The sequence below is a fragment of the Lacerta agilis genome, chromosome 8 (genome assembly GCF_009819535.1).
Source record: "Lacerta agilis isolate rLacAgi1 chromosome 8, rLacAgi1.pri, whole genome shotgun sequence".
Taxonomy (NCBI): domain Eukaryota; kingdom Metazoa; phylum Chordata; class Lepidosauria; order Squamata; family Lacertidae; genus Lacerta; species Lacerta agilis.
In genome coordinates this window covers 43,369,574-43,392,560 of record NC_046319.1, presented here as the reverse complement: position 1 = coordinate 43,392,560, position 22,987 = coordinate 43,369,574, and the positions used below count along the sequence as shown (strand labels likewise).

At 43.4% G+C, this 22,987-nt stretch overlaps 1 protein-coding gene across 2 annotated transcripts in view; it reads right to left on the bottom strand.

Moving 5' to 3' along the window:
* Positions 1 to 9,289, bottom strand: part of CDH8 (cadherin 8) — a 236,931-nt gene extending 227,642 nt beyond the window's left edge. The window contains exons 1-2 of one of the 2 annotated variants that reach the window (XM_033157166.1): positions 9,273 to 9,289; positions 8,315 to 8,952 (exon numbers count right to left, since the gene is read on the bottom strand). The gene's annotated coding sequence lies outside the window, so the exon portion shown is untranslated. Of the gene's footprint in view, positions 1 to 8,314; positions 9,126 to 9,272 lie in introns of those variants that run through there. The other variant, XM_033157167.1, reaches the window with a different exon arrangement.
* Between the last annotated feature and the right edge of the window lie 13,698 nt (positions 9,290 to 22,987).

Sequence of the window (22,987 nt, the reverse complement as noted above, 5' to 3'; positions counted from 1 at the left end):
GGGTTAAAGTCACCACTCAGCCTTGAAGTTCTTTGTGTGGCCTTAGGCCAGTCACTGTCTCTCATCCTGCCTCTCAGGTTGTTGAGAGGATGCCATGGTGAAAAGGAGACTCATGAATGCCACATCGAGCTCCTTGGAGGAATGGTGGAATGCCTATAATCTCAATACTGATAAAGAATTATAATAATAAATAGCCTCTTCAGTTCTTCAGTCCCAGATTTGATTTGTGTGTGTGTGTGTGTGTGTGTGTGTGGCCAGGTTTGGAATAATGAAAGCACCTAACCTAAAAATCAAAGAAGAAAGCATCAGGGACACTACCAGGATATTCTGGGCTACAAACATTAGACTGCCGAGCACCAGTCTGAATACCAGTTCCTGGAAGCCATGGGAGGGGTAAGTGCTCTTGGGCTTGGATCCTGCTTGCTGTCTTCCCACAGGCATCTAGTTGGCTACTGTGAGAACAGGATGCTTGACTAGATTGATCACTGTTGACCCTAACTTCTCACACAGAGTTGTACTGCATCATGGGGGCATGCACCAGAAAGGTCCCCTCCTTGCCTGAACATGTGGGTTTGGGGTAGGCAAGATATGACTACCTCACCTTCAACATACTGGATTGGTTCATCTATTATATCAAGCTTAGCAGTTAAGTTAGTAGTGATTAGATTCTTGCACATTTTCATTCTGCGCAGATCGTTTTGTATTGGTAAAAACAGCCCTAGTGTACTCCAACTATGGTTTTCTTGTCTCTTTATTTTCTGCCTCCACTCACAAATCAAACAGGTGTGAATTAAGTTTGCAGAGACACCTGTTTGTTACATGGATAGATTACATATGCATAAAAGTACATTATGTGTGTACTTGAAAAAAACATTTAACCCTCTCTGGTTTAAGGCTGCCTAGTGAGTCAAAAGCAGAGAGAACCAGCTCTCAGACACTTTAGATCAGTTGTCTGCTGGTATTGTTCCATGTACAGAATAATGAAGGATTCTTAACCAAATACCTTCTCTTTCTCTTCTACCATGACTAGGAGTTAACAGATCTGTCAATTTTGATTTCTGTTGGTTTCTCATTTTTTTCAATCTTAAGTTCAGATCACTTTTTCAAAAGAAAGAAAGAAAAAGGTCCCCGTGAAAGTTGATCAGGATTTTAGTGAGAATTTGTCCTAATATGCACATTTCTGTATACAAATTTGCCTAATACACATGTTTGCAAAGCAAAATCCACTAATATAATTCATTTTTTGTATAATTTTCACCACTGTGTTTATTTTTATGCTCACTTTAGCAGTTTTTTACACATTACTTGGCCAGAGGACTGCATTGCAAAATTCAGATAAAAGTGCATTTCAAAGGATGGCTGGGTTTCACATATTTGTCTTTAAGTTGGCCCTTAAATGTGAACAGGATCAAATTCCTCCACCATACCTACTTTCAGCCCTCTTCATTTCACACAGGCAAGTTTCAACTAGTTCCTGCCAATCTGTTCTCTCACACACTCTCATTCTCTCTCTGCTTGGTTTGGTAAAGGTTGCACTAGACAATCCAAACATTCTCAGATCAATTCAAAGGACAAGGGATGGGAAGCAAGCTATGCCAAGCATGTTAAAGACAAACGGAGTGCCCTGTTACTGAGAAGAAGGTGTTAACTAGTCAACACCTTAAGCTCCACTTATCACTTCTGCTTTATCAGCTTGAGTGTGCTTGTCCTGTTCTTCAGGAAAATTGCTTAAATATTAATGGGGGCCATATATATAATGTTTTATTATCATTTCCCCCCTGTCATCTGCTGAGACATGGCACGAAGCATTGTTGTCTCAGCCTTGATTTTTGTCTTCAGACAGCATTACCTGTCATGTGCATAATTAACGGAAGAAGCATCAACAGCCTTCCTTTGTAACAAGACGGAGTCTGAAATCAAGATGTTAAGAGGGGATTAATCTTTCTGAGTGCATGCATGGAATTTATCTCAATGGTTGCATCATAGGAAGGAAATCTTGACAAAGATACCGGTAGAAGCGCCTGGGAAATCCTGTTGGGAGCATTCTAGGTAGATCAAAGAAATGTAGCTAATATCACGTATCAGCAGACTAAATTAGGAGCTAAAGCTGCTGTCCTAAACCAGTGCCTTGGAGGCATGTTCAGTGAAGGAAGCAGGATTTATGTGATGCCTTGTTAAATTCTGCAGCCCTCTCATCATACTAGAAGTTGAGGGTCACCCAAATCAATGAGATACATGCTACAATCTAATGTAGAATTAAGCATGATGTTTTGAATGTGTTTCAATGGGCTTTAGGGTGCTTACATTTTCAATCTGATGCAGCCTTACTATGAACTCAGTGGAATAAATTTAAGGACTGAGATCCAAGGGTTGGATTTTCAGTGATAAAGTCAACCAAGATTGCTGCATTTCAATGTAGAGAATACTACTAACCTACCTTTTTTCAGATGTTCAAAAGAAGAAATAGACCTGACTCTTAAAAAAATACATTAACAAAATACATGCAAAATGTGCATTTTAGAGGAAATACTTTGAAAAACACTGGGAAGAATGTGCAGTTTACAGGAAGAATACATACAAATCTGCACAATTTACAGGTGGATTTTGCATGCCTTCTTTCATGCACCCACAAAGAAATAGGGTGGAACATGATCTATGTATGATTGAGTGAAACTGACTCAAATCGGACTTAGGTTGGACCACCCATTCCCAACTTCAGAAAAGTGTCTATTTCATCAAAGTAAAATTGTTCCTCTCCCTTTCATTTGAACATCTGAAGGAAGCTTTAATCTAGAGCTACTAGAATTTAAGTCAATGTATGTGTAGAAACAATTATGCATCTTGAATTTGTAAATAGCAAGACTGATATTTATATTATCCCAATTTAGTCCCTCATATATGCCTAGGCATGGGAGTTTAAGAACCTATTTCATACTGAGTCATACCTTTAGTTCACATAGCTTTGTAGTGTCTACAATGAATGGCAGTAGCTCTACAGGAGTCTTCCCAGTCTTGCCTGGAAATGCTAGGGACCTTTTACATGCAAAGCTTGTGCTCTGTTACTGACCTACAAACTGCCCCTCCCCCCCACACACATTATGGATGCTGTTGGATATGGACTACTAGCAGGATAGGATGCTATATAAATATCCTGACTGTAGCAAGTAGCTTCTGAACATTGTTGCCTTGAGCAGTTAGGGTTTAAAGATGTGTTTGTAAAAGCAGGTGGTTTTCAAAAAAAAAAAAAAAAAACAAAGCTTGAAAATATCACAATGAAACGCATATGCTTGAATTTGTGCAAAATCTGGTCTCCACTCCAAAGGTTATGCAAATGGGATCCAGCCAGCTTCATTTGAAGTACTTTAGTATAAAACTGCTATGGGGGATCAGGCCGTAAACTGAGAAGGTTTACATCCTAAATGGCATGTCTTGAACTCATTTCTGTTTCTGACCTTCTACAGTTGCCAGGTTGATCTCATTTTCTCTCCCTTGTTATACCTGCATCACATCTTCAGGGGTCACATTCTATAGTTCTGGAAACTTTCCAGTTTCCACATCCCAAATCTTAGTCTGTGAAGACTGAGATTTAAGGACCGATGAAGGATGGTTTCCAAACAAGGAAATCATGAAAGATTATGAGATTTACAAAACTACTCTGCATTGTCATGCATGTGTATTAGCATGCTCCAACACTATCCATAATCTAAACGCTATTGCTCTTAAAACTGCACATTTTGCAAACAGCAAAAGAATGGCATTGCCTTCATAACCTTATAGTAGGCTTTGGAAGGCATTTGTGTGGTTACTGCTGGATGCAAAATGCTAGACAAATTAACATGTGGGTATATATTGCTCATTGCCGACAGTAAGATTTCTACACCCACAATAGCCAGAACCAAAACCAAATAAACAGAACCATATCAGCTAAATTGAAATTAGATTATCTGTGTCAGGTATTCCCAAGGATTAAGATTTAAACACCAGGAGGCTGAACCTCTGATCTAAGTATACCGACATAGATACTAAACAAGGAAACACACAAAACAAACATTTGTATGCTTCTTTCTCCCATGAAATTCAAAACCCTTGCTATGAATGCTGATCAGTCAACAAAGAAGTACTGGAGTGGTCATGCTTGAAAATCTCTGAAGTGGTGGAATTAGTATTTATATGGGTCTGTGGATAAACTGATGGAGGGACAGAGAAGATGCTCCATCATCAGGACAGAGATTCTACATCCTGGGTGAAATCCCATTCTCACCATTTGCGCAGCCAATTGCATGGGCATTTAGAGTTTTTCTATTCATTGGAAATGCTGAGAGGGGAAGAATTCTGGAAACTTAACACCCTGAGTCACCAACTACTCTGCTATAGTGTATTGCCGTGAAATTGCTAACAACTGGATTAGCCACTGGTGCAGACAGAGAAGTTGTTACCTCTGCTTTTTAAACTGGTCTTTCCCAAATCCTTCAGCTAACGTGGAAAATATCTGAAGGGATGTTAGGTGCATGCTTGACTTCTTGCTTTCAGTTTTCTATCCAGTATTTCCAAGCTTGGGAGCATTGGAAGTTAAACTATGTGTCCAGTTGGCTACTGGTCAATAACCAAAGAGTGGCAAGGCTTGCCATTTTGTTATGCAACCATCATTAGCATGGTTGTGTGTGGGACTTTCACTTGAAGCTGGCCCATTAACAATGTTTTCACCAAAATATACTTAGACATTTATATATAAAGAGTAGCAGCATCAGTTTCCATTGCAGCTACCAATCCTCCTTTATAACAAACCACTTTTTACTAGTTTAAAGAAACCCACACTCATTCTCCATATGGTCACAATCTACCGTGAAAGGCTCATTTCTATTTTCAAAAGTTAGATGGCTTCCTCACTGAAAATTTGTTTCTGTGCCAACAAAGAACACCAAATTTGCATTTGTCATGATCTTTGTTAATAGCTGGTACAAAGGTGACAGCCAAATCCTTACTTCCACTGATTAAAATCATATCAGTAGTCATTATTAGTAGAGATAAAATTCTCAATAGCAAAAATATTCAGTTTTTGGAGCACACACACTATACAAAATACATAGGGTGTTATAATATGCCAACTAGGTGAGACTGGGCAACTGTGTGAAAAAATGCCTTGATCTCCTTCTATTTATACTGGCCACCAAGGTTGTGGTTGCATGTATGCAGCAAATGTGTATGCCTGGGAAACCATGTAACCTAACTACATGCGTATCCATCTCTACGCCCACTCCCCAATAAATAAGACTTGCAGAACACATTCATAATATCGAGAGCAAATAAAACTGACAGTATTTAATCCATTTGTGGTTTCTGCAGTGATGAAATACAATTGTGCTGTTTTACAGGGATGTAAAGGGGAAAAAAACAATGAAAGAGATTTAGATGTGGACTGGGGCTGCCTTGACAATCATTTTATAGCTTTGGGGAGAGAGTTTTGAAAAAAGTATTGTGCAGGTATGGCTGAGGTGTCCTGAAAAATACACTAGGACACATTGTCAATGCAGGAAGCAATGTCAGAGCGTTAGGAAGAGCAGTATTTATTCTCTCTTTTTCTTCTTTTTAAAGACGAGAGCCAAGAAATGGTTGTTCACCAACCACATGAAAAGTGTTACAGGGAGACATATTTTAACCAGTATTTCCCAGAAACTTTGATGTTTGTTTTTAAAAGGTTCCTTCATTTCCAAAGCTATTTTTAAGGGACCAATTTTCATTTAATTAAAACAATAATAATTGATTCCCCAAAATTTATCACGTCTCTCAATCCCAAAATACAGCTGGAAGTTATCTCCTATTTCAGAAGGCCCTCAAGATGCAGCTAAGTACAGATATTGTAGAGGTTAATAATATCCATCATATAATTGCAAGCATTTCAAGGGGAAAGTGTGTGTGTGTGTGTGTGTGTGTGTGTGTGTGTGTTTAAGCAAGACAATAATCTATAAAAAGCAATATTGCAAGGGGAGGGTGAAATCAGCTGTATTTCACAGGGAAGAGTGTGCTTCAGATAGCAAATAGTGAAACATAACTATAATGTTGGATGCATGGAACAGTTAGACAAGACTGTTTAGCTATCCCTTTCCTTTGGTGTACTTCTCCTCCCCCTAAAATATATATACCAGTATATATGGGAAAGTGATACAATTGGCTTAGAGCTAAGAACAACTTATTATAAACTTTGATTTTTAATTGTTATGATTATTATTACTAATAGTGACATTTTCATTCCTGGTGCTGCATGTTTGCAAAATACCCCACTGCAGTGGAATCTTTAGTCTCCGTCTGTTCTTCTGCACGATTTTTCAGACAGCTAAAAAGTGAATTCAGACCATGGGAACTCTGTGATTCCCTTTGATTATTTTCAACAAATCTTGGCTTTCTGTAGCAGGTCAACTCCAATTGGATATCCCTTGCCTTAATTCCTTCCTCTGGAAGTGCCACATGGAGCAATCCAATCCTAAGAATGCTTACTTGGAATTAAGTCTCAATGATGTCAATGAATTTACTTTCAGTAAGGGCAGAAGACTGCAGTCTTAGCACCTGTCTGCAAAGAAAGCCTTGCTGGGAATTTTCAGAGAGGGTGGATAAAGTTAAGAGGCTTCTCTGTAGCTTTGCTGGTTATCAGTGACATTATTTAATTGGAACTGAAGTGAGCAGCTGTTAGATCCCTCCTAATGCAAACATTATGTTATGTTTTGAGTCCATGGCCAGTTAACAGTAATGGGTGACTGACAAAGAGTCCCCTTACCAGTGATGCTCCTGGGAATCAATAGCCAGTGGTTCTTCCTCTCTTACCTCTTCCTTCAGGGTATTGTCAACCTTAAGGATAACTCTTTTTGTCTGTCTGTATCTGCATTTATTTCTGTATCCAAGGAAGGGGAAGCTAAAGATGGAATTGCACTTAACATAGTTTGGTACCTGTTGGCATCGATGGCTGGTTTTGCAAGTCACTTTTGAAGGATTCTATCCAAATCTGCAGCCTATTTAAGTTAAAACTCTAAGCCTTGTATCCTTGCAGAAACCACGTTAACCAGCACTGCCATTCCTCTGGTGATTCCTTTAAGAAAGCCCCCACCAAGACCACCTGCAAAAATAAGGACCTAGAGCAAATCCCTGCCTACATTGCCCCAAATCTGAGATGTTCTGATCTGTTGCCTGTGCTGTTCCATGGCTGAACAAAATGTTCTGCCATGGCTCACTGTAGCCTGGCGGGGAAGACTGTTTGACAGCTTGATTGGGATGTTACTACCCAGCAGCTGTTAGATACAAGCAGGAATGTAAGAGAACATGTTATTCCTCCAAGCCTTCTCCCCCAACACCACCCCTCCTCAATTCTGGATGAAGCGCTTAGGAGAGAGAGAAGCTGGCTTGGAGGGAGGGGGTTAATAGTGTTTTCCTATCTTCCTTGGAAAGCATGTCATTATCAAGGGACTGGAGCTAGCAGGGGTGCGGTGGACCGGGTGGGGGCTGATCCTAAGTTTCATCTTGATATGACCTGCAGCTTTTCTAAGGTAGGCAACTGAGGTCCGTTTCCCTTTTTTGGGGAAGGGGGCCAGCAACTTGTAGAAAAGGAGCTTGACTGTTCACTTACTGCTTTGAGAAATCGGGAGGTGAGAGACTCTCTTCTAAACCCGTGATTTTCTCAGCCAAAGTAGCATAATATTTAACATTTAATGGGAAACAATAATAATGTTAATTTTCTCCATCCTCTCTGTTTTTAGAATGCCCCTCTCCACCACCCCCAGTTTATCCTTCTCTGTATCTGGCTGGCGGCTGGTTATGTTCTTTTTTTAGAAGGCGATTCTCAATATATCTGGCTGGGGGGGGGGGGGTTAGAGAAAAAATCTCAACACCAACCAGGCAACGTCTTTCAAGTCTTGATTGTATGCCTGGATCTACCAAGCAGATGGTGGGAAAGAGACCAGTGATTTAGTGTTCTAAAAGGAGGGGGGGAGCACAAGCACCAACCCCTCCACCACCGGTGACCACACGCCACCCCACCGCTATCGGAGAGTCCTGCAGAAAGGCATGTCCGGAATGGGCACCTTGAGATCTTCCACCACCATCCTCACTCAGAACCCCCCCCCCCCCCCCCAAAACCAGGAATCCCCAAGAAGACCCAGCTGAATAAGTAGACAAAACTATCCGAGCTATCAGAGAGACCGAGGTAGCTGGAGATTGATACTTCTCCCTCCGCGACCCTCTTCCTCTCCTGGTGATAAGACTCTCTAACCCAGGAGAAATCTTATCACATACAAAAAACAAAACAAAACAAAAAAACGGCAAAAGGTACCTCCTGCTTGGCTTCTTCCCCCCCGGAGCTCCAAGAAGGAACGTCTTGCAAACTCCTACTTCAGCGCGGTGATAATAAATACGGTTCCCCCCTCCCCTCCCCCAAATAATCGTAAGATTCGACTGGAAAAGGTGGCTACTTGTTCTTTCAACGGGAGGCGAATGGTCGCCAGCCCGGGCGAGCTGGCCAAGAGCGGGTACCTGCCTCCGACCGGCTTTCATTCTTTCACACCAATGTTGCCTCTGGCTCGCTCGCTTTCCCTCGGCTTTTATTTTTTCTCTTTTTCTAAAAATAAAATAAAATATTTATTTCTCCCACGGTCTTGGGGAGCGGGGGAGGAAGCGCCGGGGCGACTGGGGCTCCTCTCTTCTCCGGTACGGCTGGCCAGGCGAAGCGCGGGGCTGGATCAGTGCCGGCGTCTCCGTCTCCCGTTGCAACGCTCGTCGGCGGTGGCGGCGGCTGCAACGGCAGCACAAGCGGCGGCAGCGGCGGCAGCAGCAGGCAGCCTGCAACAGCCCATCTCCGGCCGAGCGAACGGGAGGGATATTCCAAAATAAATCCACTCATTCAGACGCGCCGAGCCCCTCGCTCGCTCGCTCGCTTTCTGGCTCTCCGACGTGCCCGCCTGCCAAATGGAACTGTGAAGCGATGTGGGGGAAGAGAAAAAAGAAAAGTGAGGAGCGGAGAGCCTCCCCTGACAGTTCTTATTGGGCTGATCTTGGAGGCAGGTCTAAAGGCTCCAGAGAACGCCGGGCTGGAACGCGCGCCTGTTCCTTCCAATCTCGCCGGCGCGCTTAACTTCTAGTCCTCTTTGGGGGTTTCTGTTTAGGGACGGGGGGTTTCTGGTCCCCCCCTTTTTAAAGAGCCCTCCCTCCGCCTGAAAGGCTGCTGCCAGCCGGCTCGGGGCGAATTCTTGGCAACGACACCACTACCACCACCACCTCCTCCTCCTCCTCACCTGCGCAACTCCGCCTCTAAGAACTCTCTGCCTCTTCATTCCTCAAGGCAGGAAAATCGGAGCGAGAGAGAAAGGAGGAGACTTCAAGCAAAGGGGGAGGGAACGAGGGATCTAGAGTAAACTCCCATCACCTACAACCGCGCCAAGCCTGTGGCTAGCGCTCCCCCCCAACTCCGTTGCAAATTACGGGTGCAACAACTTCTCTTGGAGAGAGAAAACGCAAGGAAAAGGTGCCCCGGGGCACACTGTAGGCCTAAGCAGAGGTGGAGAACTTGTAGTCCTTCCGGTGTTGATGGGACTCCGACTCCCATCAGCTGGAGACAGCTAGGCAATGGTAAGGGCCGGGGTGATGGGAGTTGGAGTCTGGCAACATCGGGAGGGCCACAGGTTCCCCAAGCCTCGAACAGAGTGGCTGGAAGAAGGCATCCTCAGGTCCTAAGGACATCAGCGGAGACTTGCTGGGATAGGTTGGAGGAAAGCTGCATATAACCCAGTATTCTGTTTCTAGCATCGCCCGTCAGATCAGACTGACAGGTCTCCCGCGGCTCCGGCATGCCCCCTTTCAATGCCTTTCAATAATAATTAAATGGTTATCGGCAAAAAAAAGGGCCAAAAAAACCATGAATAATCCGCATCAACGTTGAACAGCTGGGCGGTCTTTCTCAGCCCTCTTGGGGTTCTCGAGGACAGACCCAAGATTGATGTCCACCTTGACCACTCCCAGAGAGAGGAAGCGACTTCTTCACACCAATAAGCGTGTGGGGAGGGCTGAGCTTTTACCACCTCGGCGTGCCGATTGGCAGGACAGATCGCCCGCCTTGGCGCATAGACTCGGAGCCAGGGCCTTACCACCGAGGTAGCCACAGAGGATGAAGGCGGGAGGCGGGGCACGGGAGAGCGATGCTTCGTCCGGCCAATGAGCCGCCGGGATGCCTGTTCCTGTTTGAGGGCAACATGCCAATGAGGGTGGCGTTAGGGCGGGGAGAAGAAGGAGCTGGGCTTTGCGAGTTATCGAGAGAGAGAGAGAGAAAAGAGTCGGGATAATAAAGGCGGCGGGAGGGTGGTGGCGGCGATTGGAGCGGCCCCTGTTCTGAGCGGCCCCTGTCGGGCGGAATCCTTTTCAAAGCGGCCGTGCGGAGGGCGGAGCAGGCGGGCCAGGTGTCGCCATGACGGGAGGGCGGGTGATGGTCGCCGACAGGATGAAGTAGAGCTGCTTTGGGGCGGCGGCGGCGAAAACGTCCGGGCCTGCTTCTGAAACCTCCGCCAACCGGTGCTTCACCAGCGCTTGCTGCGGGCGGTGTACATGCTCAAGACGGCCCCAAGGGCAGCTCGGGGGCCCGGAGCCCCGAGGCCGGCGCGCTGCAGTGCCTGGCGTGATTCCCCCCCAACCTGTTTTTTTGCTTTTGGGCTTTTTGCCTTGCTCTCCCACCCCCCCTCTCTTTTTCTTCCTCCCCTCCTTTTTTAATCCAAGGGGAGAAATCCCATTTTTAAAACAAACAAACAAACAAACGAAAAACAAACAAACACCCCCCACAGCTGCTACAGCCACTCTATTTGAATTTTTATTATTACCCTTTTCTCCCTCTATCCCCCCTTTTTCTTTCTCTTCCCCTTTTGTTTTTGTTTTCAAAAAAAGGAAAAAGAAGAAAAAGATTTCCCCCTTTATTTTTTTTAAACTACTACATATTTTTAATAGATATTCTCCCCACCCCACCCCACCCCAATTTATATTTTTCCACCCCACTTTTCCATTCCCACCCCCTTTTTCTTTATTAGTTCGCTTGCCAACCTATCTTAGAGGGGGAAGCCCTTTCTCCCACCCACCACACCCCCCAAAAAACAACTTTGAGCTGAACCCCAAAAAACGGGGGTAGATCACTGCTGAAAGTAGATCACAGTTTCTTGGGAGTTGGCCACCCCTGGTATAAGACATGTAACTAGAATAAAAATTTAAAAAAACCAAGCAAATAATTGTAATAACTACTGTAATAAAGCACTGCTATAATTATATATAATTTCCCTAAAATTTTGGTTTCATTCACCTTTCCGTGCTGAAATGTCACAACCTGAACGACCATGGCTTCCCCCCCCCCTAGTTTTGATCCTGGGTACGCCCCTGAGTCAATGCAAAAAAGTAATAACTTATTCTTGTTGTTTTTACTAATTATACTTTGCATTGGCTCCTATACGTTATTTATTATTATTGCATTAAGGTAAGAAACAATATATGCAGCGTTATATTTGTTTTAAATGTCGCAATGGTTTTGCGGCTCCCAGTTGTTTTTTTCCCCCTTTGGAAATGGGTCCAAGTGGCTCTTTGTGTCTTAAAGGTTGCAGACCCCTGCTCTAGATAGTCAAGACGTGGGCAAGGCCTGAGGTGGTAACAGTGAAGGTGGTGCTAAAATAGACAGAGGTTTTTAGATCCATGGCTGTATCTGATCTTTGATTAAATATTTTAAGGTGCAGGAAGAGACCTGGCTCAGTGGCAGAGCACATGCTTTGTACACAAAAAGCCTCAGGTTCAAGCCCCAGCATCTCCAGGTAGGCTGTGAAAGGACCCCTGGCCTTAAATTCTGGAGAGCTGTCGCTGGTTAGGATTGATGGTACTGGGCTGGATAAGGCCGTGGTCTGATTTGGGAGTTTTCCTATGTTCCTATATATACCTACTTACAGCAGTGACTCATTCAGCTCAGTGTGACTTGTATTCTTCCAAGCCCACATGTATAGGATAGCACTGTGGCCAGATATCAGGACACCTTGAGGGCAGGAATTCCTTAACTCAAGGCATGTGGCATTGTAAGTAGTTCATTTTGTCTTCCAGGCAACCGACCAACCAACTCAGGCACTGAGTGACTCTAAAAGTGGTGTTGTGAGGGAGAGATGCATTTGCAACTATGCTGTCTACACAATTTTCAATTTCACCAACCTCTTAGATGCTCTTTTAGTTCCCCTTTCCCCCAGAAACAAACAAGCAAAACAAAGTTTAACCAAGTTGGAGTTAATTATTTATTAGCAAAAGCAAGATCTGCACAGGAGTGTAAGGTCTAATGAGCACAGCAACTCATCTTACTCATGCCCACATGAGGAAGTTGCTGTGCTTATTAGGCCTGACACTGCTGTGCAGATCTTGTTTCTGCTAATAAAGAGTTAACTCAAACTTGCACAGTGTGATTTACTGTTGACTCACTCCTGACAGATTGCTGAGACTGAAGGTCCCTGCCTCCCCACGGTTGCCTCCTCTCCAGGGTTTCTTCCAAGCAATTAGGGACTGTGTCTGCACGTTACCAATCTCTCCCTTCACCCTTTTCATGCCTCTTCTGGTTCTGGGAGACAAGGATGGAGGGGAGCTTGTCTCAGCATGAGGGGAAGACACCTGGTCACTCTCACCAGCCTGATTCATCTCTGTTTTCTTGGCCTCTCCCCTCCCACTCTTCTCTGCCTCTGATTCTAGACTTCTGCCACAGACTCTCCCAGCTCACTAAGCCCTGTTATCTCTTCAGGTTCTGACACCTCTTCCCCGTCTTCTCCCCCTGACCACTCACCATTTTCCCACCACCGCTCTGAGCCTTGGTGGTCCCTCAGTTGGCTCTTCCCACCATTCCTCCCATGACAGGGGGGTCGGTTGATTTGTATTGCTGGAGAACTAAGCTGATGTGTATTTTAGCAGACACATAACACAGAGACAGACACAGCAGTGATGGCTGGTACCCGTTGAGACTGGTAGGCCAGAATACAAGGGAGCATACACCTCCCTGCTGAGTTCTACTGGTTGTAAGCAAGGAGGTGGGCAGTTGGGTCTGGCTAAGGGCAGATTGAGGCCATGTACACATTGTCAATTTAAAGTGCAACTAGAGATCTCTCCCCCCACACACACACCTCAATTTGGGTTGAAGCTGATTTGATGGGAAACACATCAAAATGATGTATTTGATTTTTCAAAAGAAAACAGCATACAGAATAGATGTGGATTGAGGTTATTATGTGCATACCACTTCCCAAACTAGCAGTGGGAGTATGCTGTATGCAATGCAAATGAGAATATGTACACAGCCTGAGGTTGGTGGGGTTGGTGCCCCATTTGCCGTAACTGACCAGCCTCTACTGACACACACAAGATCAGTGCTTTGCTGTTTGTTGAATGAATTGATCTGAAATTCCCACCACCATTTAGTTACCAGTACTCATAAGAAGATCTCTGATTGATCCAAGGTCCACCTGAACAAGCAATGTTTTCCCAACAGCCTCGAAGATGCCTCTGGGAAGCCCATAAGCAGGGTGAGAAAATAATAGACCTTCTTCACAGTTATATCCTCATTTCATTTCATAATTTCATTTCAATGGAATTGAAAGCACATGCTTTACTGCTGAGCTATGATTCCTTCTCCTTCCCAGCTACAGCTGCCATCATCCCTGACCACTGGCCAGGCTGGCTGGGGCTGATAGAAGTTGAGAGTCCAACAGCAGCTGAAGTTTTGTGTGTGAGAAGAGAGAAAGGGATAGAAAAAGATAGTGAACATCTGTGGCTATTGATAAGCATACATTAATCTAGAGAGGTAAGAACTGCCATTTATCACACTTTAACCCCCTTGATTTCAAGCAAGGAAAGACATGAGCTATAATATAGCTAATTGTGCAAAGTGATGGTGAGTGCATGTTGTTAGCACAGGCAGAATGCCAACTTTGGTTCTCAAACCCGCAAGAGAATAGCTCCAGGAGCTACAATTATTCCAGAGGATTACTTTGGAGTTTTTAATGAATATGCCTTAAGGCTGCACTCCTACAGCCACTTTCTAAGAGTGAGTCAATTCTAGGATAGCTTGGAATATAGACTGGGTGGAGCAAGGCAGCAATAAGTGGTGCCTTCAAGTGTGCCATTTACAATAGTTCCAGAGCTTGCACAAAGCTTACACAGAAGTTAGAATACATCAAGTCTTTATTAAACATTTGTTCTAATTTGTTTGTAGGGAAGTTATGGGACACTGAACATTCATCCTGCATTGATGCTGATTTGCTTGCAGGATGTTTACAAACTCTTCCCAAGAAGTACCCGGCATTCTTTCAGTCCACACTTTTTAATGCATTTCATAGCTGGAAAAAAGGGTTTTTTTTCTTTTTTTTTTTAAAGGAAGCACTTTTGCTGCACTAGGACCATGGAGCACTTACTCACTTTATTGCACAAAGCTAAATTTCCTGGTATGTAAATCCTTCTTCCAAAATATTGGCAGTCAGGAGGTGCCCTTAGGTCCTTAGGTTAGTATATTTATTTTATCCCACCATTTCCTCTAATGGGACTCAAGGCCACTTACAATGCCACACCTCAGGACCACAAGGACTGCCTCTCTCCATATGAAGCTACCAGGACTCTGAGATCATCCCCTGAGGCTTTCTTTGTGTGCCTCCTCCACAAGAGGTCCAGAGCATGGGCGTACCCTGGGGGGCAGGGGGGCAGCTGCCCCCCACAAGCAAAAAAAATATATTAAATGGTTATTGGCAGCCTAAAAGGAAAAAAAAAGCTCTCCTCCTGAATAAAAGCTCAACAACTGGTCTTTCTCCCCCTCCCAAAATCTCAATAACAATTGAGCTCTTGCCCTCTTACTGAGGCACAGTTGCCACTGTGTGTGCGTGTGTTGCGCCGGCTGTTTCCCCCTTCCTCATGCCAACAAAGAGCTGGCATGCCTATCAGAGACTGGGTCCTAGCCTGCACCCTGCTTGGTCAAATGGGGATGCAGGCTGAGACTTGGGCAGTGTCAGGGGGCGAATCCGAGGGCTGACCATGGTCTTAGCCTGGGTTTCCAGTTACAGGTGGGTAGCCGTGTTGGTCTGCCATAGTCAAAACAAAATCGAAAATTCTTTCTAGTAGCACCTTAGAGACCAACTGAGTTAGTTGCTGGTATGAGCTTTCGTGTGCATGCACACTTCTTCACACTTTCCACACTTATCTGCCTATCACCCATTCCCACCACCCTTCTGAGTAATACCCTTCCCCACTCCCCCACTATATTTAAGGATCTGGTGACTTCTGTTTCAGTGTATCTGAAGAAGTGTGCATGCACACGAAAGCTCATACCAGCAACTAACTCAGTTGGTCTCTAAGGTGCTACTAGAAAGAATTTTCGATTTAGCCTGGGTTCTCATCCTTCCTCGTCTGCCTGCTTTTTGTATCCATGCTACATTGTGCTGGCAAGAGAGGAAGAGTTTATGAATTTGCTGGGATTCATCGTTGCAAGGGAGCTTGGGAAACTGAGTTCCCTTGCATGGTGAGTAGTTCTTTTGCGAGGACTGAGGATCCTGGGAAACTGAGTTTTTCAGCCATTTGGGGCTTTCTGTTTGGGGGGGGGGCAAGTTTTTGTGTTTTTTGAAGCTGTTTTTGTTTTTTGAACCTGAACAACCATGGCTTGCCCCCTCCCCCTAGTTTTGATCCTGGGTACGCCCCTGGTCCAGAGGGTGGCAAAATAAGAACGGGCCGTTTCTGCAGTGGTTCCCTGTTTGCAGAGTGCTCTCTCAAGGGAGGTTCGGCTGGCGCCTTCATTATACACCTTTAGGCACCAGGCAAAAACCTTCCTCTCCAACCAGGACTTGAGATGATTGACATCTGATACCCTTTTAAATGTTTTGTGGGAGGGGGGATTATTGAATTGTGTGTCCCCCCCTATTTTTCTTATGTATTTTGTGTTTTTTATAGTTCAGTTTTATCTAATGAACTGACCTGAGATATATGGATAAAGGGTGATATGGAAACAACAACAACAACAACAAACAACAATAACAACAGCTAAAACATATAAAAACCTATTTTTTTAAAAAAAAAAACCAATTAAACATTAGTAGAATTAAAATGCATACATAGAAAAGATCACACACAGATTGTTACAATAAAATCATTGCAGCACCAGTTCTTCCTTACACTGACTGATAGCAGCCCCTCAAGGTTCAGGCAGATATGTTTTTCAGTTTTACCTGGGGTGACAGTGATTGAATCTCAGACCTTTTGTATGTAATTACTGTGCCTCTACCACTGGGGGCACTTGCAGACTATTGCTATTTTTTGGGTAGGATACAATGGGATACCAGCAAATTCAGGCTGCACAATTAAAGTGGATTTCTTGCTCTTGCACAGCAAGACTTCTTAAAAAAAAAACAAAAAAAAAAACCACAGAAACATAATTTTTGCAGGAAGGAACATACCGAGGAAACACTTTGGAAAAATGTGGGTTAACAATTGCTCAATGCAACACTCTATAACTTTCCTGCAAACAAATCAGAATGAGTGGTCAGTAACAGCTGACTTTGTATAAGTTCCCCACAATCTTTGTGTAAACAAATCAGGGGGATGTCTTATTTTAACTGCTCCGCATCAGTACGCTGGCATAGCCACGGCTGTAAGGCCATCTTAAGGGAGGCGCCGCATCACTATGTCTTATTTTCGGGGTATGGCTTATATTTTAAAATGCATAGAAATCCTGTTATGACTTATTTTATGGCTATGTGTTATATCAGGAAAAAATTGCTTGCAATAATGTTATCATTAGGAGAAATTTGACTAAAATGTACATGCAGACTTCTAAAATAAATTTATTCATTTATTTAAATGAACACACTGCTTAATTGTAAAAAAAGCAAAGTGGACTAAACAACAACAACAACAACAACAACAGAAGATGTGGAAATGTGGACAACAGATTTTAAAAGTGAGAAAAGAGAAAAAGAAACTGGGAAAATAAAAATTGATAGTTTTGTCTTTTCCAATCCCAGCAACCATTGACAGTGGATCATGGGAGTTGTAGATCATGAAGCAGAGAAAAGAGGCATCAACTAAGCAAACGAGTCAAGGCTCACGGGGGCAGCTAAGAACACAGAGGAGCCTGGGAGGAAATGGACAAGGGAGCAAATGAGGACAGCCGACAAGGGAAGTGAATGATCATAGAGATGGAAAGCTGTGAGGCAGAGAAGGTGGAGCACTGCCAAGAGGATGCTGAGGGAGAACAGCAGAGGAGACACAGAGAAAGCGCAACAAAGGAAGTGAGAGAGGGAAAGAAAGAGAAACTTGTCAGGTACAAAAAGGACTGGTTTGTGCAATTGGAGCTCTTTCTTCTTTGGAGAAGGGGCAATTTTACACTGAAGACAAACAAGGACTTCAGCTACAGGCTCTCAGCCACAATGAACAAAGAACTATGACTCAGTTTGCTTAGGAGCAGGACTAGGACATCTTATAGAGCATTTATTGTTAACACTCCTAGCTGTGCTGCCAATGGTGTGGTTAATTGTTCAGTATGCAAGATGAATATGTGTACCAGTGGATAAGGAATCAGGACCAGTGCACACACCCAACTTCACACAACCATAGAATTAATGAGGACACCCAGTTCAACCTTAGGTTAAGGTGGAAAGGGCAAGGAAAGGTCAGGCTTTTGGTACCTTGTTTGTGAGTTTGAGTGGACGCTGATGATCATATGCCAAGTGGTAATACCATCATTACTAAGCAGTGCAAATAGGGATGGCTGGATCTACCCATTTTGGTTTCTCATTTGTGTGTGTGTGTTCATGAAAATTTGTCAGCATTTTTGTGTTGATTTCTAACATAAAATGAAAAGCAATCATGACATTCTGCAGTTTGTGTGGCTGCTGATAAGTGGTGCCGTGAAGTGCAACATGACAACCCATCAACTGATGGGCAGATGAAAGCTCATAGCTAGTCCCGCCAGCACCTTCAACACCCCCACCCCGGAGGTTTGAAAGCCCTTTGTAAGCAACCTCTCATGGAGACATTTGCAAAGGGAAATCTGAAAGCCCTGTGGTTTCACTTTGAAGTTCCAAAAATTGGGACTTCAAATGGAAGCACTGTCTGATTCCAAGCTGGGAAATTAAATAGCCATCTTCTATTTTCATTATTTCCAGTAATTTCCAGGCCCATTTTCAGGGTGCTCACATTGATGTTTAAAGGCCTTAACAACTTAAGCCCCAAATATCTGAAAAACCACCTCCTTTCCTATAGCCCATATCATATTAGCATTTAGCAGAAGAGACTCTCTTAGTGTTCCAACCACTCTCAGAAATTTGGGGTAAAAATGGCAGCCCGGAAAAAGGCATTCTCTATGACAGCCCCCAAATTGTAGCATTCCCCATTCTTATCATACAGCTTTTGTCATATGGGGAAAACCTCTTTACCCTGCTGGGGTGTATGTTTGAACATACCTTTATTCTGTTTGTTTGATTGGTAGGTACTGGGGACCTTATAATGTAGGGCAAGGTCTCTCTCTCTCTCTCTCTCTCTCTCACACACACACACACACACACACACACACACACACACACACACCATGTTGAGTTTCATAATGCCTTGCATTTTTTTCCAGCATTCATAGGAGCATCAGAGCCATTATTTCAATGAGGGCCCCAACAGTGGGCCTTATTTAGGTTCAGGATTCCTAGCAGCTGCCCCCAAATGCTTTCATGACAGCAATAAACCTGCTTGAGTATGTTCCCCCAGCCATCACCAATGGTAAGGAAATGAGTTTCCTGCCCTTTTGTGTTCATGGGTAAAATAAGAATTTCCATTTGCCTTTGTGACTCTGAACATGCAGCAAGAGTGTTGTCTGTCTACCTGTTCCCTCATTTTTAATAGCGTAATCAGCTCAAGACCATAATAATGAGCTATGATGGACAGTGCATGGTTAGGAGGAACCAATGTTTGACCAAGGATCTGTCCTTCTAGTGAGCACTCAGGGCCGATTTCCTTGAGAATGGATAGGTTTGATCTTCTTGCAGTCCATGGGACTGCAAGAAGATCAAACCTATCCATTCTCAAGGAAATCGGCCCTGAGTGCTCACTAGAAGGACAGATCCTGAAGTTGAGGCTCCAGTACTTTGGCCACCTCATGAGAAGAGAAGACTCCCTGGAAAAGACCCTGATGTTGGGAAAGATGGAGGGCACAAGGAGAAGGGGACGACAAAGGATGAGATGGTTGGACAGTATTCTCGAAGCTACTAACATGAGTTTGGCCAAACTGCGGGAGGCAGTGAAGGATAGGCGTGCCTGGCGTGCTCTGGTCCATGGGGTCACGAAGAGTCGGACACGACTGAATGACTGAACAACAACAACAATGTTTGACTGTTTGCTTGTTTATTTATTTCATTTACACACACCCAGTAGCAGCCAGAAGGGTGGGGCAGGGTGGGGAGGCATTGCTTAACTGGCTTCCCAATGTGGAAGTTACTGCTGGTAACTGGGAGAGAGGAGAAAGACATCAGGTAGGTTGATATATCATGGGCACAGTGGCAGAGCCAATCTGTCACTCCTGCCATGGTGCCTGCACTGACCTCCCCACCAGACACTACTGATCCCACTTTTCCTCAAAGAAGCTCAAGGAGGTGTGCATGGTTCCAGTTCATCCCATTTTATGCCCACAACAACCCTGTGAGGTTGGCTAGGCTGAGAGACAACGACTAGCCCAAGATTAGCCAGTGAATAACAGGGCTGACTAGAGATTTGAACCCTGTTCTCCCATATCTTAGTCTGACACTTTAATTACAACATACTGCCAGTTACAGGTGGGTAGCCGTGTTGGTCTGCCATAGTCTGCCATTTAAGGATCTGGTGACTTCTGTTTCAGTGTATCTGAAGAAGTGTGCATGCACACGAAAGCTCATACCAGGAACAAACTCAGTTGGTCTCTAAGGTGCTACTAGAAAGAATTTTCGATTTTGTTACAACATACTGGTGTGTGTAAAACTGGTTTGGGTCATACCCTGTCATAAAACAAATGTTCTCCACCATTTATGTGTTACCCCTTATTTGAAGATGGCTCAATCAATCAATTAGGATATAGGAATCAATTAGGATAGCCTATAGAATCCCATATCATTTTCTATAAGAAAAATCCCCTTTGAATGCAATGGGACTTTTTCCTTAATCGACACATGTAGAATTGTGACATAAACGTTGTAACCTTACATTTAGGCTGGAGTCCATACACACACACCTGGGAGCATGTCAGACTGAACTCATAGGTTTTACTTCCAAGTAGTCATGTATAGGATTGCACTGTTAGGCTGTAACCCACTGTACAATTTTCTTGGAGACAGCTCCATTAAACACAGTGGAGCCTACTTTTGAGTAAACACACATAGGCAGTCTGATTGTACCTGGTTTACAGTATTAACACCCTGACTACCCCCCCCAAAAAACACCCTACATTTTTAAATCACTGAAAAATGACTCTGTGGAGAGGGTGCTTTGTGCTATCACCAGCACCCAGCCAATCAGCAATGTGAGCAGATAGTCCATTATGCTTCAATCTAGTTGAATTTTGTCTCAAAGTTTCAGTCCTCAGGAGAAGACTGTACTTATGAGAACAATGTGGTAAGTGTGCTTTCTAGAGTGGAGTGGCTTCAGTTAGGATATAAATGGTGTAAGCCATTATAAAAAGCAAAAACAAGAAAAGGTGCTCACTAAGTTGTAGCTGCATGTTTAAATATGTAGTGGAAGAATCAAACCTGTATTTCATGAAAGGATCCTCACGCACAGTGGCCACAATTCAGGTAACAGGTACACTGTTCTGGATTTTCATTAAAAAAATGGCAACAATCATATATTTCCTGCATTTATAACATTTGTAAACTTATATCAGTTGATAAACAAGATAAAAGTAAAACATAAATTCTACATACATGCACATAAAAGCTTTCCCTGGAATTCACCAAACAACAAAACAACAACAATCCACAATAAGACTTTGTGGAAGAACCCATGGAATAAAAACTTTTCTCACAGATATGGAAAACAGAACTCCATTTTGCTATGAGATTTTGTTTTAATGGTATCCCTCTGGATTCCGAAATTTATGGGGTTTGGTTGACTCCTACTGTCTTGAAAAAAAAGTAAATGTATATTTAAAACACATGCACATCTGCTCAACAGTTATATTACTAGACAAGTTCTATTACCATATAGAGTTAGGTTGGTTCCCTCAGGGCACCACAAGCACACTACACCGTGCAAAAGATAACATCAGAAATTGTGGCTTTCCTTTATTTTAGAAAGGAGAGCTGGATTTGCATTGGAGCAAAGAATCTCTCCCCCTCTCCCCATTCATAGCTTTCGCAGGCTGAATAGAAATGAGCTTGCAGATACTATAATGAAAGACTTTAATGCAAACTTTCTGCTTCAAAGGTACATGATGGTTTGGCTTTTAAACTCCCATGCAGTAAATAGTTGAAGTGATTTGCTGCCTTTTTTTTTTTGGATAGCAAGAGATGGCCAATGGCTGCATCCTTTGGAGTTTCTTTGCTCTCCAGACAGTGGTCTGGGGGGTGGGGGGGGTGAAGGTCAGGTAATATAATTAGGGGTGGATAAGAAATTCAATTTAGTTCACATTTAAAGGCAAACCTACCAATTTTGCACCTTCTGAAACAACTCTAAACTGAAACAGCAATCCTACAAAAGTTTCCCTTCTCTGAACTCTGCAATCAGTTTTCTTGCTAAAAAAAAGTACAAAAGTGCACATACTAGGGTAAAGTGTGCATAAAAATGGAGATATTGTACATGTGTATTTGCAAGATCCTAAACAGAATTTTCAAATGCCATAATTGCACCTCTTCCCAGCTATGCAAACATTAAGATATGGCTTTGAAATGTTGAGTTATTCTGCATGCAACAATGTTCTAAATGCAGTTTCACGATTATACGGTAAATCATTTTAAGCAAGTTCATGTGTTGTACAGGCTGGAACACTCAACTTGAGCAAGAATATAGCAAAAGAAAAACGGAGGTATCTATTTTCTCCCTTCATTAATATCTTGCACCTTTTTAATATAATGAGCTAGTTATATGTTTGAATGATTAGAATTCATTACATACATGAAAGACCTCCCCCCCCCAAGCCACACATATTGTAATTCCTCTCAAAATTGCCACATTGGATGCAGCTGAATATTTTTTTAAAAAAAATGCCCACCAACATCTATATTTCAGTGATGTTCAGCACATGTTTTTGCACCTGCCTCCCTTAACCAATTTCTTCTTTGCCCTTGGCCTTTTTTTGTCCTTTAATCCAATTGGCTATGCTGAGTCACATGATTTTATTTATCGATATCTGAGAGGCCATTGTGTCAGCAGCAGCATTGTACCTTCATCAGCAGAAGTCATGTGGATTGGCTTAGGCAAGTGGATTAAATGGCAGTGTGGGCAAATGAGGCCAAGGACAGGGAAAATCCTCAAGGATGATTCACATCCTGGCCGGCACTTTCTTGATCTCCTGCCCTCGGGCAGAAGATACAGAAGCATGATTAGTTGCAGCAACAGGGTAAAGAACAGCTTCTATCCGTGGGCTGTTAGGCTACTGAAGATAACAGGGCAAGTGATTTTTGGGTTAGGTGGGTGTGCGTCAGTAAACGAGGGGAATTAAGACTAAGAGAGCTGAGTAGGGGGTGCTCGTGTAATCTCACTGTATATAAGTTGTACAAGTGACAATAAAGTATTTCAGTTCAATTCAATCAATTTCAACATAGAAAGAGGACGACAATGGTGCTAAGGAGAATAGCATCAAAACTACATGAGTATGCTTGTGGTGTGTGCTGAAGCTCTCAAAAAATAAGAGGTATCTTTTGACACAATCAATAATGAACACAAAACTGGACACATTGTTTTTCCTCAGTCTGAGTTTATGTCTATGGAACCTACTTCTGGGTAAACATTACTAGAGAAACATTCATGTCAT